We start from the raw sequence: 17753 nt of genomic DNA, 5'->3' as shown, positions 1-17753 counted from the left end.
TTTCCTTTGATTTGAATAATTGGAGAAGTGGTGATGGCAGGAACTAGCACTTGAGATATTTGAACTGTTGTTGATGGCTCTCCTTCCCCTTCCCCTTTATTCTCCCCCTTTTTGTTATCATCAAGGGTAGGGGTCAAGCCTTGTGCTTTTGCCAGCTGCATTAGTAGATTTGTCTGAGTTTGTTGATTCTGAAGAATGGTGACCATAGAGTCTTCAATGATCTGAACTCTGTCTTCCAACCTGGCCAGCCTCTTGTCAGCATCTGATGCTTTCCTCAGTCTCCCCAACAAATCTTGCATAGTACTATAAGGCATGACTGAATCCAACTTCTCAGCATTGTAGGATTTCAGATCAGCAATGTCCTGCTTGAGTTCATCCACACTTAGATTCTGTTTGAAATGCTACAACTGCAAGAGATGCAGAGAGTCCAGATGAGCTTGAAGAATTGCCTTGGTACCAGCATCTGTAGTCTCCTGAAGGGCCTTCTGAATAGTCATTACTTGCCTGACCAAAGTGACACCAAACTCTCCTGGTGTAGATGCCTTTGCCCATGCCCAATCAGGTAGATCTGGAACAGAACTTGGGCCTGCTTCTCCCCCTAAGTTCATGCTCTCATCCAAAGAATTAGAGTCATCATCATTAGAATTTACTCCAAATTCTTCAGATGGATCACCAGCTTGAGAAGGCAGCCTGTTAACAGCAGCTTTGTCTCTGAGAAGAGATTCTGAAGTGTATACAATGTTTAAAGTCTATTCTGCCTCCTCATTGCCCTGAGCAGTCAATAATTGATAGGCTGGAATAGGGTGAGTAAAAGTGTCAGCATCCAAGGAAATGTTATCAATTACAGCTTTGTAATGTTGCTGAAATTGTCTTTCCTTTTCTGCATCATCCACTATCATTGACTCACTAGCAATGGCTGGATCCACCCTTATAGCTTCTGTACCTGCCTTTCTCTCATTTTCTCTATTTTCTTGCATCAGGGGCTCCCCCTGGCTCACACACACCCTCACACCCTCACCCTCACCTCTTAAGGTGGCACTCCCCTCACTCACTTTTGCCATGCTGGAAGAAATAGCATGCATATGATGACTCTCAACCTCTCCTTTTTCCTGGGAGCAACCCAGCCTCTCACTCAAATTATCACTCCCTTCCCTCAAACCTAAAAGTGATTGTACAGTAACCATGTCCTCTACAATTGGAATTGTTTCTGTTATATGTGTAGAGACCATCAACGGATAGGGAGTATCCGTTGAAGTGGAAACTGATGGTATCAACGGATAACTGCTGTTAAGCTTATCCGTCGAAGAACAACCACTTGTCAACGGATGAGAGATATCCGTTGAAGAAGGAAAAGATGTAGATATTGAAAGTGACATAATTTTTGAATCTGTGTGAATTGATTTTAAGTGAGGTGACACAGATTCTTCAACTATATCTGAAAGAATTGGCTGATGATCCAACAAATCATGTAAAAGATGATGATCATCAGGTTTTGAGTGGGGCTCCTCCCTGAGTTTTAATGAGGGAGAATCAGGAAGTGATGTGAATATCATATCCACATCCAGAGAGGGTGATAGAGAGTTTGATGATGGATGTGTTTCTATTATGAGAGAATGGGGTTGTGACTCCACATTTGCTGGAGTCACATCAAGCTGAATTTGAGAAGGCAAAGATACAGGTGGATGTATATGTGCTGTGTGTGCCCCTTGTGTGGAAACTAGGGTCTTGGCCTTTTTCTTCCTTAAAAAGGCTTTGATTGGTGAATGTGTGGCTTCAGTGTCCCTCCCTCTTTTGTTCTGTGTCTCTGGTTGGGGACTATTTTCAATAGTTGCACCCTTTTGGGAGGATGCAACTAGGGATGTGTTTGACTCCTTTTGAACCACCACAGTCTTTTCAGAGACTGTGGCTTGGCTGGCTGGGGTACCACTCACCTCTCCCACCTTATCCTGGGGGGTTTCATGATGTTCACCCCTCCCCTCACCACTCACACCCTGTTCACTCCCTTCAGGGTTTATGGTAGTTGTTACAACTGTTGTCTTTTGAGAGACAACAGAGGTGGTTTTCTTTGGCTTGTGTTTTGAAATTTTAGTTTTGGTGGCTTTGGTAGGAACCTGTTTGGACAAAGACACAGATTCCATTGCCACACTGGAAGGCAAAAAAACAATGGGGTTGGAAATAATAGGAGTTATAGAAGTGTTTACCTCACTTACCTGTGGTGCATTCATGATTGGCAAATATACCAATGGCACCTGGCTGTTGAGATTCATTCTCAAAAGGTCTGCAAGGACCCTTTTCTCTTGTGCCCAGCATTTGAGTTTATTGTTCTCATTAGATATAACCAATCCTTCAGCAACATGGTTAGCCAATAACATAAAGAATCTAGCATAATAGATGTTATGTGGTCTATTAGCTTTGTTACCTAATCTGGAACCTAATTCTAGCATGACATAGTTGCTAAAATTAAAGTACCTATCAGAAACTAGCATATAGAGCATATTAACAAGAGATGAAGTTATGGCATCGAAATTGCTAATCTTCCCAGAGAAAACCTTGATAAAGGCATCTCCAAGAAAACTCCATTCTTTCCTAAGGCCCTTCCTTCTAATACTACCTAAACTAGCAGAATCAAAAGCATAGCCTATCGAATCTAACATAGCAGATACATCTTTATCAGTGTGTGGTGTCATGGCATTATTCTCAGGCAACTTAAAGAAAGACTGTATATCATCACAGTTAATGCAATAATCCTTACCTTTGAGAGAGAAGGCAATAGTCATATATGTGGAGTTGAACTCTGCAGTTGTCCAAATCTCCTCAATCACCTCACAGTAGATGGTTGGGGCTTCCAGCATTGCATAGCTTAGTTTGCAGTTTTTGATGAAGTCCATCATCTTGTGATAATCAGAATGGGATTCATTCTTTTCAACCAAGGCTACGAAATTATTCTTTTCATAAACAAATCCAGATTGAGACATAATTTTGACTACTGGTGCCATTGTTGTGAGTAGAGGTTGCAGAGAAAAACTTGAGAATTTTGGGAGAGAAGGAGAATAAAAATTGCAAGAAAGCGTAAAGTGAAAATAAGAATTCAATGGGATTTTATACTTTCTTGAATTAAAACATAAATAAAATGATTAAATGATACTTTTAAACAAATTACAGCCGTTTAAGAATAAAGAAACAGTGTATATTTGTATCAACGGTTAAGGAAAAGAATCAACGGTTGTGACTCACTTAAAGTAACTGATGTGACACTTCAACGGATAAGGTAAATAGTTATCCGTTGATGATCAACACTATTTTATCCGTTGAGGGATAAAATTACCAGAAATGTATTTGTCTTTCAACGGATAATGAACATCCGTTGATAGAATAATTTTGGCTTTCAACGGATAGGGAATATCCGTTGATAGAATAAGTCTTACTTAAAGCCAACTTTGTTCTTGCAGCAAATTCATTTCAGGCTTCAAAGCAGATTATATAGAGGACATAAATTTATGAATAATTAAGCATACCTAGCTCACTTACTAATCTTGTGAATGTTGATTCATCAAGTGGCTTGGTAAATATGTCTGCAATCTGCTTTTCACTTGGAACAAAATGAAGTTCCACTGTACCTTTCATCACATGTTCCCTAATGAAGTGGTACTTGATGTCAATGTGCTTGGTTCTTGAGTGCTGCACTGGATTTTCAGTAATGGCAATGGCACTTGTATTGTCACAGAATATAGGAATTTTGTCAACAGTTAGTCCATAGTCAAATAGTTGATTCCTCATCCATAGTATCTGTGCACAACAACTACCAGCAGCAATGTACTCAGCTTCAGCTGTAGATGTAGAAACATAATTTTGCTTCTTGCTGAACCATGACACAAGCTTGTTCCCTAGAAATTGACAGGTGCCAGTTGTGCTTTTCCTGTCTATTTTGCAGCCTGCATAATCTGCATCTGAGTAGCCAATTAGATCAAAACCAGACTCTCTAGGGTACCAAATTCCTAGATTTAGAGTCCCTTTGAGATATCTGAAGATTCTTTTAATAGCCACTAAGTGAGATTCTTTAGGGTCAGCTTGAAATCTAGCACAGAGACATGTAGAAAATATTATATCAGGTCTACTAGCAGTTAAATATAAAAGTGAGCCAACCATGCCTCTATAACTTGAAATGTCCACAGACTTTTCAGCCTTGTTTAATTCAAGCTTGGTGGCAGTGGCCATGGGAGTTTTTGCAGATGAACAGTCCATTAAGTCAAACTTCTTTAAAAGATCATAAATATATTTAGTTTGACTAATGAAAATTCCACCACTAATTTGTTTAACTTGTAAACCAAGAAAATAAGTTAGCTCTCCCATCATGCTTATTTCATATTTACTTTGCATTAACTTAGCAAACTTTTTACAAAGCTTATCATCTGTAGATCCAAATATAATATCATCTACATAAATTTGAACAAGTATTGTAGAGCCATTAACATTTCTAAAGAAAAGAGTTTTGTCAACAGTACCTCTTGTGAAGTGATTATCTAGAAGAAATTTTGACAAAGTCTCATACCAGGCTCTAGGTGCTTGCTTTAGTCCATAGAGTGCTTTCAACATATAATACACATAGTCTGGAAAGTTTGGATCTTCAAATCCTGGAGGTTGGCTTACATAAACTTCTTCCTCCAATTCCCCATTTAGAAATGCACTCTTGACATCCATTTGATAGACTTTGAAATTGGCATGGGCTGCATAGGCTAGAAAGATTCTAATGGCCTCAAGTCTGGCAACTGGAGCAAATGTTTCATCAAAATCTATTCCCTCTTGTTGAGAATAGCCTTTAGCAACCAATCTGGCTTTATTCCTTATGACAATGCCATTTTCATCCATCTTGTTTCTGAATACCCATTTTGTGTCAATAGAACTCTTGTTCTTTGGCTTGGGTACCAGCTTCCATACTTTGTTCCTCTCAAATTGGTTTAGCTCCTCTTGCATTGCTAAAATCCAATCTGGATCCAATAGAGCTTCTTCTACTCTCTTAGGTTCCTCCTGTGATAGAAAGCTACTATACATACATTCATCTTGAGTAGCCCTTCAAGTTTGCACTTTAGATGTAGCATCACCAATGATCAGTTCAAAAGGGTGATTCTTGGTCCATTTCCTTTGAGGTGGTAGATTAGCTCTAGATGGGGTTGCCTCAGTATTGTCATGATGTGAGATAGAATGTTGATTGGTTAAAACTCCCCCTGAGTTGCTGATCCTTTGAAAGGAATTGGGAGCTCTATCAACTGATGAAGTGAATTGATTATCCGTTGACAGACTGTGATCAACGGATGCTTCATTATGAACTTCAACGGATGATGCACTTTGTCTTTCAACGGATGCTGCATTGCTTCTTTCAACGGAAGCTGAATTATGAGTTTCAATGGATGCAGCATTCTGTGCATTATCCAAAGGCAGATTTTGAATTCTTCTTGAGATGCCTTCTTCATCATTCTCATCTTCACTATCATCATAATATATCTCAATATTGTCAAATTTGAGTCCTTCATGATGTCCCTCATTTGTTAGTCCATCAATCTTTTTATCATCAAACACAACATGCACAGATTCCATGACAATGTTGGTTCTTAGATTGTAGACCCTATATGATTTTCCAGCAGAATAACCAACAAATATTCCTTCATCAGCCTTTGCATCAAACTTCCCTTTGTGATCAGATTGATTCCTTAAGATGTAACATTTACAACCAAAGACATGCAGAAAGTTTAAAGTTGGTTTTCTACTCTTGAATAATTGATAGGGAGTCATGCCTTTTGCCTGATTGATTAGAGAAATATTCTGAGTGTAACATGCACAGTTAACAGCCTCAGCCCAAAAATAAGTTGGGAGTTTTTACTCTTCAAGCATTGTCCTTGTAGCTTCAATTAGTGATCTGTTCTTCCTTTCCACCACACCATTTTGTTGTGGGGTCCTTGGAGCTGAGAACTCATGCATGATCCCATTTTCTTCACAGAACAACTTCATGGTTGAATTTTTTAACTCAGTTCCATTGTCACTCCTAATATTCCTTACTTTGAAATCAGGATGATTGTTGACTTGTTTGATATGATTGATAATGATTTCACTAGCTTCATCCTTTGATCCAAGAAAATAAACCCATGAAAACTTTGAGAAATCATCTACAATCACTAGGCAATATCTTTTCCTTGAAATTGACAATACATTGACTGGTCCAAAAAGATCCATGTGTAGCAGTTGTAATGGTTCATCAATTGCAGATTCAAGCTTCTTACTGAATGATACTTTCTTTTGCTTTCCTTTCTGACAAGCATCACACAGTCCATCTCTTGTGAATTCTACTAGAGGCCTTCCTCTAACTAAGTCCTTTTTGACTAGATCATTCATTGTCTTGAAATTCAAGTGGGACAGCTTCTTGTGCCATAGCCAACTTTCAACTGAACTTGCTTTACTGAGAAGACAAGTAATAGATTCTGCATCTGTAGAGTTGAAGTCAGCTAAATACATATTCCCTTTTCTAACTCCAGTTAGAACCACTTTATTGTCCTTCTTACTTGTGACAATACAGGCTTCAGAATTGAAGGAAACAGTATTCCCTTTGTCACATAGTTGACTGATGCTCAATAAGTTGTGTTTGAGACCATCAACCAATGCAACTTCATCAATGATGACATTTTCTTTTGAAATCAAGCCATATCCCATAGTGAATCCTTTTCTGTCATCTCCAAAGATTATACTAGGGCCAGCTCTCTCCTTAAACTCTGTGAGCAGGGTGAAATCTCCTGTCATGTGTCTTGAACAGCCACTGTCCAAGTACCATAGATTCCTTCTTTTTCCCTGCACACAACAAAATCAATCAAGTTGATTTTGATACCCAAGTTTCCTTGGGTCCAGCCTTGTTAGTCTTTTTCCTAGACTTCATTCCTCCTGCATCTTTTGACTTAGGTAACTTTGGGTCAACCTTGATCTCAGATGTGGTTACTTGAAGTGTAGGGTTAGTCACAGAATCATTTAGCACATTTGATTGAATTTGATAAGGCATAGATTGTGCATACATGTTATTCCACATAGGCATATTGTATGGCATTTGAGGCATAATAAAATGCAGTAAAATAAGGATTATTAGTATATGGTATGTTTGCAAAATGTGCATGGGGATTCTGATGAGATATAACAGGTATAACATGCAGAGGTGACATAGACATGTTAGGCATGGAGGGATTTGAAGGCATGGGAGCATTTTTAACAGATTTATAATTATCAGATATGTGATTAACACTTTTACAATGCACACAGCTTTTTCTAGGAGCATACCTATCAGGTGTGTAATTGTTATGTTTATTAATCCCTACCTTCCCATTTCTTTTAGATTTTCTTTTAGTTTCCTTCTTATCCTCAACCAACTTAAGCCTATTTTTCAGCTGATCTAAAGTCATGTGTCCTATATTCACCTTACTGGCATCTTTGGATGTGCTAGCTCCTTCTTTGACAAAGTTCTTGAAAGTTGAATCATCCTTCTTATTGAGATTTTTATTTTTAAAATTACTTGCCTGTTTTAATTGATGAGCCTTCAACGGATGCTCTTTTTCTTCCTTCAATGGATAACTTTCATCATCCGTTGATTCCACATCCGTTGACAATCCATCAATTAATTCCAACTCCTTTTTGTTTTTCTTCCAGGCATCCTCACAGAATGATTCAATTCCCTGAACCTTGGCAATCTGAACACTAACATCCCTAGATGTTTTCCAGGCCTTGATTACCTCTTGCTCACTTTCTAACTGTTTAGAAAGAATTTCTACTTTCTTAACAGCTTCTTCTAGTTCACTCTCAACAGTCAAGCATTTGAGTTTAATCTTTTCAAGCTCAATTACCTGATCCTCTAACACAACATTCCTATCACTTAAAAACACATTATTCTCTTTGATCCTAGTGTTTTCTTTAGCTAGTGATTTAAGGGAAACACGCAAATGATATAATTCATTGGACATATCATTTATGGCTTCATTGCATTCATTTTTAGAAAGCTGAGAGAGATCAGTAGTAATTACCTGGTTGCTTGATGAGCTAGTTTCATTTTCATCAGAATTAGCCATCAGGGCTAGGTTGACATATTCCATATCATCATCTTCATTGACTCCATCTGCTGCCCAATCATCTTGAGTGAGAAAAGCTCTTTCCTTTTGTTTGAGCAAATCAAAATACTTCTTTTTGTAATCAACTTGCTCAAATTTCTTCTTATCAGAGGTTGGCTTCCTACACTCACTTGCAAAGTGTCCACTAATGCCACAGTTATAACATTTGAACTTGGATTTGTCCACCATATTTTTGTTTGGCTTAGTAAATTTTGTATTTTTCCTGAACTTCATCTTTGCAAACCTCCTAGACAGAAAAGCCAGATGTTCATCAACATCATCAGAGTCATCCTGACTGGAATTGTTTTCATCCTCAGCTACTTGCTCTTTACCCTTGCTTGATTCTGATTTGCTTGTGCCAATTTTGAGACTTGGCATTGTCTTCTCCTCATTCCTGGTTTCAACCTTCTCACTGTCAGCTACAAGTGCAACTGATTCTCCTTTTCTCTTCCCTTTTTCCAACAGCTCATCTTGCTCCATCTCAAGTTCATATGTCTTCAAAATTCCATATAATCTTTCAAGTGTGAAGTCCTTATAATCTTGAGAATTTCTTAGAGAAACAGTCATAGGCTTCCATTCCTTTGGTAGAGACCTTAGAAATTTTAAATTGGATTCCTTGACTTGGTACATTCTGCCATACAGCTTCAATTCATTCAACAGTTTCTGAAATCTGTTAAAGGTATCATTCAATGATTCTCCTTCTTCAAAATGAAAATATTCATACTGTTGAATGAGAAGCTGCATTTTGTTTTCTCTAACTTGCTCAGTGCCTTCACAGATAAGCTGCACAGTATCCCAAATTTCCTTAGCAGTTTGGCTGTTAATGACATTGTCAAACATATCTTGATCTAGGCCATTAAACAGAATGTTCATGGCTTTCTTGTCCTTGTGAACCTCTTCAATATCTTCAATAGTCCATTCTGCTTTTGGCATGGGAATAGACTGTCCAACAGCAACTATTGCAGTAGCAGCTGTGGTCACCTTGTAAGGAATGTGAGGACCATTTTCAATGCAGTTGATGTAGCTTTCATCTTGAGAGAGAAGATGTAAATGCATCTTCACTTTCCAGTGATGATAGTTATCTCTTTCCAAGATTGGAATCTTTACACCAATATCCTTCTTACTCATGATGTTAGCAGAATAGATCTTTAAACTCTTTGTATGTTAAGAGCTTGCTCTGATACCATTCCCAGTGGACTAACAATGAGATTTACAGAAGGGGGGTTGAATGTAAATCTCAAAACTTTTTCAAGTTTTGAGTAGTTTCTAAGGCAAAGTGTTTTAGTGAGCAAATGTGTGTAAATGGCTTGAAGCTAATACAGACAGATATATATTCAAACACAAATGTAAAGAACACAAAGAACTTAAAAACTTTTCTGGTGGATTTGTTGTTCCACCAGAGATGTGTTATTTCAGAAAATCTGTGATTCAAAGAATTAAATCACAGCTGCTTCCTAGTACAAACTAGATGATTTTCTCTCTGGATTTTTCTAAACAGCTCTAGAAAATTCACATCTAATTACTAGCTGCTACTTGGTTTATATATCCCCAAGTTTACAAGTGAAGACAAAACTGTAAAATATAATTAAAAAGGCTCTTCACATGTTTCTTCTTCATTTCTCTATCCAATGCAATTTAGGCTTAGCTGTTAATCTTTGAATACTTCCTTGTTTGCACCAGAATGGAAATGCTGCATTTTCTTGATTCCTCCTAGAGGCTTCCACATTCCAGTTTGTCTTTGTCAACCCATGTGCCTCTGTCAGCTTATGAATTGTCACTATCAACTGCTAATGAACTAAGCATCCGTTGAAGCTTTCATCCATTGATGCCTTATCCATTGAGGCTTTATCCGTTGAAGCTTTATCCGTTGATGCATTATCAGTTGAAGTCTTTATCCGTTGAAGCACTTATCCGTTGATGGATATTATCCGTTGAAGCTTTAGAGACATCCGTTGAAGCTTTGTTTCTTATCCGTTTAAGGTCTTCAATATCAGTTGATACTTCTTCACTTATACAAAATTACAAGGCATGAAATATTTACAATTAGCCCTCCTATTTGCATATCCACTAGTAGTCAACATGACTGATAATTTCCTATAACATCTAAGAATTACAACTTGAATCCAGAGAATGAAATGTGCTACAATACTAAACTTATTGCTAAGTAAAGCTACTCCTTCAACGGATAGGCAAGATGGTCTTATCCGTTGAGGCTACAAACACTAGATTTCTACTTAAGTGTTTTGTTTAACTTATCATCAAACTAATACACATATTCCTAACACAATGTTCGCTTTACCGGGATGATAATTAATCGAGCAGTCGTAATCCTTGATCAATTCTAACCATCTCCTTTTCCTCATATTAAGCTCCTTCTGTGTGAATATGTACTTCAAACTTTTGTGATCCGTGTAAATCTCACACTTTTCTCCATACAGATAATGTCTCCAAATTTTCAAAGAAAAAACATGGCTGCTAGCTCCAAATCATGAGTAGTATATTTCTGTTCGTGTGGTTTCAATTGCCTTGACGCATACGTAATCACCTTATCGTGCTACATTAGAACACACCCTAGTCCTTTATGAGAAGCATCGCTATAAATTACGAAATTCCCTTGATCATCTGGAAGTGACAAAACAGGTGTCGTGATTAATCTTCACTTTAGTTCCTCAAAACTTTCTTCGCATTTATCGTTCCATATAAACTTTTCATTCTTCCGTGTAAGCTTTGTCAATGGTGTTGCAATCCTTGAGAAATTTTGAACGAATCGACGATAATATCCCACTAATGCCAAGAAACTTATTACCTCGATAGGTGTTCTCGGTCTTTCCCAATTTTTAATGGCCTCAATCTTTGCTGGGTCCACCTTGATCCCTTCATTACTGACTATATGTCCTAAGAACTGAACCTCCTATAACCAAAACTCACACTTTGAGAATTTAGCATATAACTTCTTTTTCCTTAAAATCTCCAAAGTTGTTCTCAAATGTTCCGCATGATCCTCTTCCGTCTTTGAATAAATCAAATATCATCTATAAAGACAATAATGGACTTGTCCAAGTATTCCTTGAAAATTCTATTCATTAGGTCCATAAACGCTGCCGGGGCATTGGTCAATCCAAAAGACATCACTAAAAATTCATAATGTCCATATCTTATTCTGAAAGCTGTCTTTGGTATATCTTCTGGCTTGATCTTTAGTTGATGATATCCCGATCTTAAATCAATCTTGGAGAAGTACTTGGCTCCCTTCAATTGATCAAACAGATCGTCAATTCTGGGTAACGGATACTTGTTCTTGATTATAAGCTTGTTGAGCTCCCTATAGTCGATGCACAGTCTCATGCTTCCATCTTTCTTCTTGACAAATAATATCGGTGCACCCCAAGGGGATACACTGGGTCTGATTATTCCTTTCTCTAACAACTCTTGCAATTGCTTCGCTAGCTCTTTTATCTCAACGGGCGCCATTCTGTACGGGGCCTTAGATACTGGTTCGGTTCTAGGTGCTAAGTCGATTGTGAACTCAATTTCTCTATCTGGAGGAAGTCCTGGTAACTCATCGGGAAACACGTCTAGAAATTCATTCACTACTGGAATATCTTCAAGTTTTGCTGGCTCCTGACTTCTGTCAATCACATATGCCATGAAATGCTCGCATCCTTGCCGTAGTAATTTCTTGGCTTGAATCATCGTTAAGAACATCTTTACTTGTTTCTGGCCCTTGAACATTACTATCCTTTCGTCTGGCTTCTTTACCATTACCTTCTTATTTCGATAATTTATCTGGGCATCGTACTTAGATAACCAATCCATTCCTAAAATAACGTCAAATTCTCCTAACTTAAATGGTATCAAATCTACACAAAACTTATTACCATAAATCTCAATCTCACAATTCCCACAAACTTGATTAACAGATAAACGTTCCTGATTTGCTAATTCCACAGTCATTATTTCATTTAAATACTCAACTGGACAATTTAACTTACTAACAAAATCTTGTGAAACAAATGATCGAGTTGCTCCCGAATCTATTAACACTTTGGCATATAAAGAATTCACAGTAAGCGTACCTGCCATGACATCAATATCCTGGATAGCATCCTTCACAGACATGTCAAAAACTCTAGCCCTTGGAGTCTTATTCACTGTTGGGGTAGATCCCATAATCCTTAATGCATTACTGACTGGGGCTAGTGTCTTGCAATCCCTGGCTATATGTCCAGGCTTTCCACATTTTAAGCACGTAAATCCAATGGGTGGAACCTTAACTGCTGGATTTCGGATAGGATGATCCTTATTTGCTGGCTCTCTCGCTGGCTGATTTCGGCACTCCCTCGAATAGTGCCCTTTCTGGTTACACTTGAAACAAACTACATTCAATTTATTACAAACTCTTCCATGTTTTTTTCCACAAACCTGACAATCTGGAAAAGTTAACCTCAACTGATTCGGCTGATTCACATTAACTGGACGGTTGCCCTGGCCTCCGTCGCCTGCATTTTGTCTTTTGAAATTAAAATTTCTCCCTGGCTGAAACTTGCCCTTCTTAAAATTTGGAAACTTTCCTGGTTGTGACTGACCTTCATTCCCTTCAACTTTCCTTTTCTTACTCTCCTTCTCCTTCTGTGACATCTCGCTCTCTTTCTCTGCGATCATGGCCTTCTGTACAACTCCTGCATAGGTATCCAACTCAAAAATGGCTCCCTTCCCTCTGATCCATGGCTTTAAACCTTGCTGGAATCTCTAAGCCTTCTTCTTGTCAGTATTCACATACGAAGGCACATACCTTGACAACTCTTCAAACTTACTTTCATAATCTTCCACTGACATATTTCCTTGCTTTAATTCTAAAAATTTTAACTCCATCTGATCCTGGATAAACTGAGGAAAATACTTTTCTAAAAACAACTCCTTAAACCTTTCCCAAGTAATAACATCTGTACCTTTTAATGTCTTCACCATCTCCCACCAATAGGTGGCCTCATTCTTCAAATAGTAACTTGCAAACTCAACCTTTTGTTCCTCTTTCACTTTCACTAAGGTGAATGCCTTCTCTATTTCCTTTAACCAAACATTTGCTTCGATCAGTTCTAAGGAACCCTTGAATTCTGGTGGGTTCACCGCCTGAAAAGTTTTGAAAGTTACCTGGGGATTGGTCTGTCTTTGTTGTTGTTGTGTCAGGTGAACTGTTTGTTGGGCTAAGATTTGGAGAATTTGGGCTATTTCTGGGTCTATGGGTCCTGGGTTTGCATTCTGGTTTGTATCATCTTGGTTGTTATTGTTGTTGTTGTTGGTTTCTTCATTCTGGGTGTTGGTGCGGGTATTTCTTCTGGGAGGCATTTTCTGTAAAGAATCAAACAACTTATTTAGCTTTTAAATCAAATCCTTTGCATAAAAGAAAAGTTTTGTAAAATAGAAATATCTCTTTTTGAAAACGGTTGTAATATTTGAACTAAGTAAATTGCATGCTTCTTTACAGAATATAAACAGTTATGGAAAACAGGGTACATGGTATCACAGGAGTATAACTGGTGCAATAAATAAGGTAAAGTCAAACATGTGCAATAAAGTAAATGACAGTGCTGGAAAGGAAAATGTACTGATATATATAGATCAAAAGTTTTGGGTAGTACAAGCGTAAAGACGCTTCAGAAGTAAAAGCAAAAAGGGTACAATAACCTACTCACTAGTCAGCAGCTCTAGTCTATAAATACAACTCAAAAGTCTACTGATACACATTACACACTACTGTATATACTACACAACCATAACAACACTGCTCAGCATCTCTGTCTCTAGATTTCTGACTCAACTCCAAGGAAGCTCTGGTCCTCCCAGCCTCTCAAAGTCCTCCATCACCTCAGTAGCCCATCCCATCAATGCATCAGGGCCTCTTCCAGGTAGTGTAGCTCCATGTAGCCTAGCCTCAAGAACCCTCCGTGTCACATGAATCTCCTCTCGAAGCTCCCTCACACCACGATCAACATCTGTAGTCCTAATGATATGCTGTAGCTCTCGGATCTGGGTCAACAAGGAATCACGCTCCAATAGAAGAGCCTCATACCGGTAGTAAGGAACTGGGGGCAATGTAGACTGGAATGGGGCACTCGCAACTGAATGCCCAGTGGAATCTGAATCAGCTGGTGGAGGTCCTCTGATAGGTGGCCTCATGCCTGGGGGTGGAATAGCCTGCAATGGTACGGGCTGCAACACAGGTGGAGGTAGAATAGCCAACACTGGTGGAACAACGGGACGTGGATCTGAAGATAGTATTCCAACTAAAGGCTCTAAGTGATCAGCTGATACGGGGATGAAAGATTCGGCCATCGCTGCTATCTGAAATCATATCGTAATATAAGAATCTCGAACCACGACGCAAATTATACTAATACCTGTTATACCGTAGCAGTCAACCTCTCGACGTTCTATCTTTCTATTCCTTACTTCTAATCCTAACCCTCTACCCATTCCCGTCAAGCTAGGCTTGTGTCACTAAATTATAACCTGTAGCTCTGATACCAAACCTGTGGCGCCCTCCAAACCCGGGTCTGAAGTTTGGGGTCCACAGACACACACACACACACACTATTTATAACCTGCTTATAACAATAATAAAGATAATAATAATAATATGCAGTGACCCTACTTACAAACTATCACGGACCGCAACAGGTTAAAGTATGCACACAAGCCAAACACACTTACTTATATTACAAACATTCGAATCCCAACTATTCCAACTCAGAACTGAGTAATTAACAATATTACAAACTTTTACAAACTTAAATTATTCCAAAAGAAGCCTACTAGCTCAACTCGATCAACCTGAACCCCTAGCTCTCGCACTGGACTGGGGATCATCGGTACCAACCGGTTCCTTCTTAACTGAAAAAGAATATAAACAATATCGCACAAATGAGCTAACTAGCTCAGCAAGTCACAATGACAAAACTAAGAATAATGATCATCAGGTGAATATGGTTATGATATAAAGTGAACAATAGATTATGATTTAGATTTGGATATTATATTTTTATTTTAAAAACCAAGGTTAGGCTGTTGATCAGTCACACACTAACCCCGAGCAAAGCACACATCACTGCTCTAACTACTGAATCCAAGGCACACATTGGCCTAACTTGACCATTATATGGTCTGACCACGAATCTGGTCCACAATTTTATAAAAACAATCCAATTCTAACATAATAACAGAATAAGCAATAATAAGCAATAAACATAATCATTAACAACATTCGACGTTCAATAATGAAAATGGTTTCAATCTGAATAAGAATCAATATGGCATTTTCAAAGCATGAATGATAGGTAATGAAAGAATTGGATAACAAGGAATTAATGTTTCAGGGTTTCAAGGATTTGGTCTTTCAAAGCATAAGATACAATGGTTTGAATGTGTAAGCAATCTGGTTCAGTGTTTGATATTTAGTTTGTATGTATTTGTGGAGTAGCATCGTATATTTGAGGTTCGTATTTGGGTATACAACAATCAATGGTCTAGAAAGAATCAGGTTACGACTCGAGATCAATAACTGGAATCAGGGTTTAGGATTCAGTGCTTCAAAGCACTTGCAATATAAAATAGGACTATCAATCACTACAATATCTCGAGAAAGTTCAGAACACTTGCCTAGTACTAGCTTACTATACTGCACTCGCTTTCAGTCACCACTTTCTTACTCCTCGACTACCTGTTTTCCTTTTCTATGCCTTGCCACTTCCGCTCACATATCATAAGCATCTATCAATATTCAACTCATACGATTCTATTCAACACATACTTCTATCTACCCTTTGTTTCACCCAAATCCGATTAACGGATTGAAAGTTATGCAATAAACAAGTAAACATTGAATATATAGACTGACAGTTAACCTCCTAGTCACATATAGTACATAACACGTCAAATAATCAATGATATATCATTTATAAAGAAGTCTCGGGTCATAAATAGGCTTTCGGGTATTTGAAATGATTTTTATTTCGGAATTAAAACGGGTCGTTGGATCAATTTTAGAGTAATAAACAGGGTTCGGCTGGCCAATTCTGGCTTCGAAATAATTTTATAATAATTATCGAGCCTTGAAAACAATTTTAAATAATATTTTAAAGCTCGAAACTATTTTTCGGAATTTTTAAATTATTTTTAAATAATTAAATCTAATTAAATAATTAATTAAAATCACTTAATAATTAATTAAATCAATTAATCAATTAATTTTCGAATAAATTCACCAATTAATCAATTAAAAATTAACTGAAATTAATTAACTAATTAATTCAGATTTATTTTTGAATTAAAAATAATTTTTAGAATTAAAATAATAATTTTTGGAATTTTCAGAAATTAAAAACGGATTTTTATAATAAAAATAAATAGGGAATATGATTTTTGAATATTTTTAAAACAGGAATCCTATTTTTGAAAACTCTGAAAAGTTCAGGAACTGAACTTCATCGTTTTCAAAAGTCAGGGTACCAAACTGCAATTTTACACCCCCCGGTCGCCGGAAAATACAGGGGTGGCTGGAGAACACGATTTCGGCACCCTCACCTCACCACAAGCTCTAGATCACATCTACAGACAACCAGGAATTGATTCATGCAATCAAAACACATCAATAACCCCAGACTTGGCCGGAAATTGGCCAAGAACATCGCCGGTTTCCGGCGAAACATCGGAAACTTAAAAAAATAACTCCCTTCGATTCACTAATCATCTGTTAACGAGCTATATACCAATCGATTGCAAATTTCATAAGGAACACAACCCACTATAAATCAATAGTTAATAATCCCTAAATCAAAAAGCCCAAAATTTCAATTAAAAACATTCATACGGGTTATAAACCCTAATTTCAAAATTCGAGAATTAAACCCACTTTTGAGCATGTTATTGGACTCCAAATCAGACGTATGACATATGAAAATCATCAGGAAAACAAGCTCTACAACATGCAATCATCAAATCATACAAACAATCATCCAACAAAAATTCATATTTTTAATAAAAATAATTCGAAAATAATAAAAATTATAGAAAAATAACCTTAATTTCTGCAGGTGTATGGATCACAGAATCTGATAGAGCTCTTCAAGACCTTCAAATTGGTTACTCGAGCTTTCCAAACAAAGATCAATAACACCTCCAAAAGTTGGTTTGATTTTCAGAAGATTATATGAATATAAGTATTTTCTCTGGAAAATTATATTTTTAGCTGACTGCAAATGATTTTGATACGGAATAAAATACGGTAAAAGGCTATTTATATTTACGGAAATTAGTATCCCGTTGGATCATTCCGGATATAAAACAGTACGTTTATTTGTAAAAACTGATCGAAACGGTATCGGTTTTTGGGATAATTATCCAAATCAGTACAATTTGTACTGCGGTCTTGGTCTCAGCGCCTGGTTACACGTACTACGAGGTAATAATTGTGATAGTTTAATAAAAAGCTCCCGTTTATCGAAAATACGAGTTTTATTGATTTACCGAAATGAATATTGTATCGAAAATGTTGCGTCGGGACCCGCGCATGATAAACCGTACGCCGGATCGAAAAAGTCAAAACATGGAAAATGCTCGGAATAT

Source organism: Apium graveolens, chromosome 11 (genome assembly GCF_009905375.1).
Source record: "Apium graveolens cultivar Ventura chromosome 11, ASM990537v1, whole genome shotgun sequence".
Classification (NCBI taxonomy): domain Eukaryota; kingdom Viridiplantae; phylum Streptophyta; class Magnoliopsida; order Apiales; family Apiaceae; genus Apium; species Apium graveolens.
The sequence above is the reverse complement of the archived record's forward strand: the minus strand, read 5'-3'. Positions refer to the sequence as shown.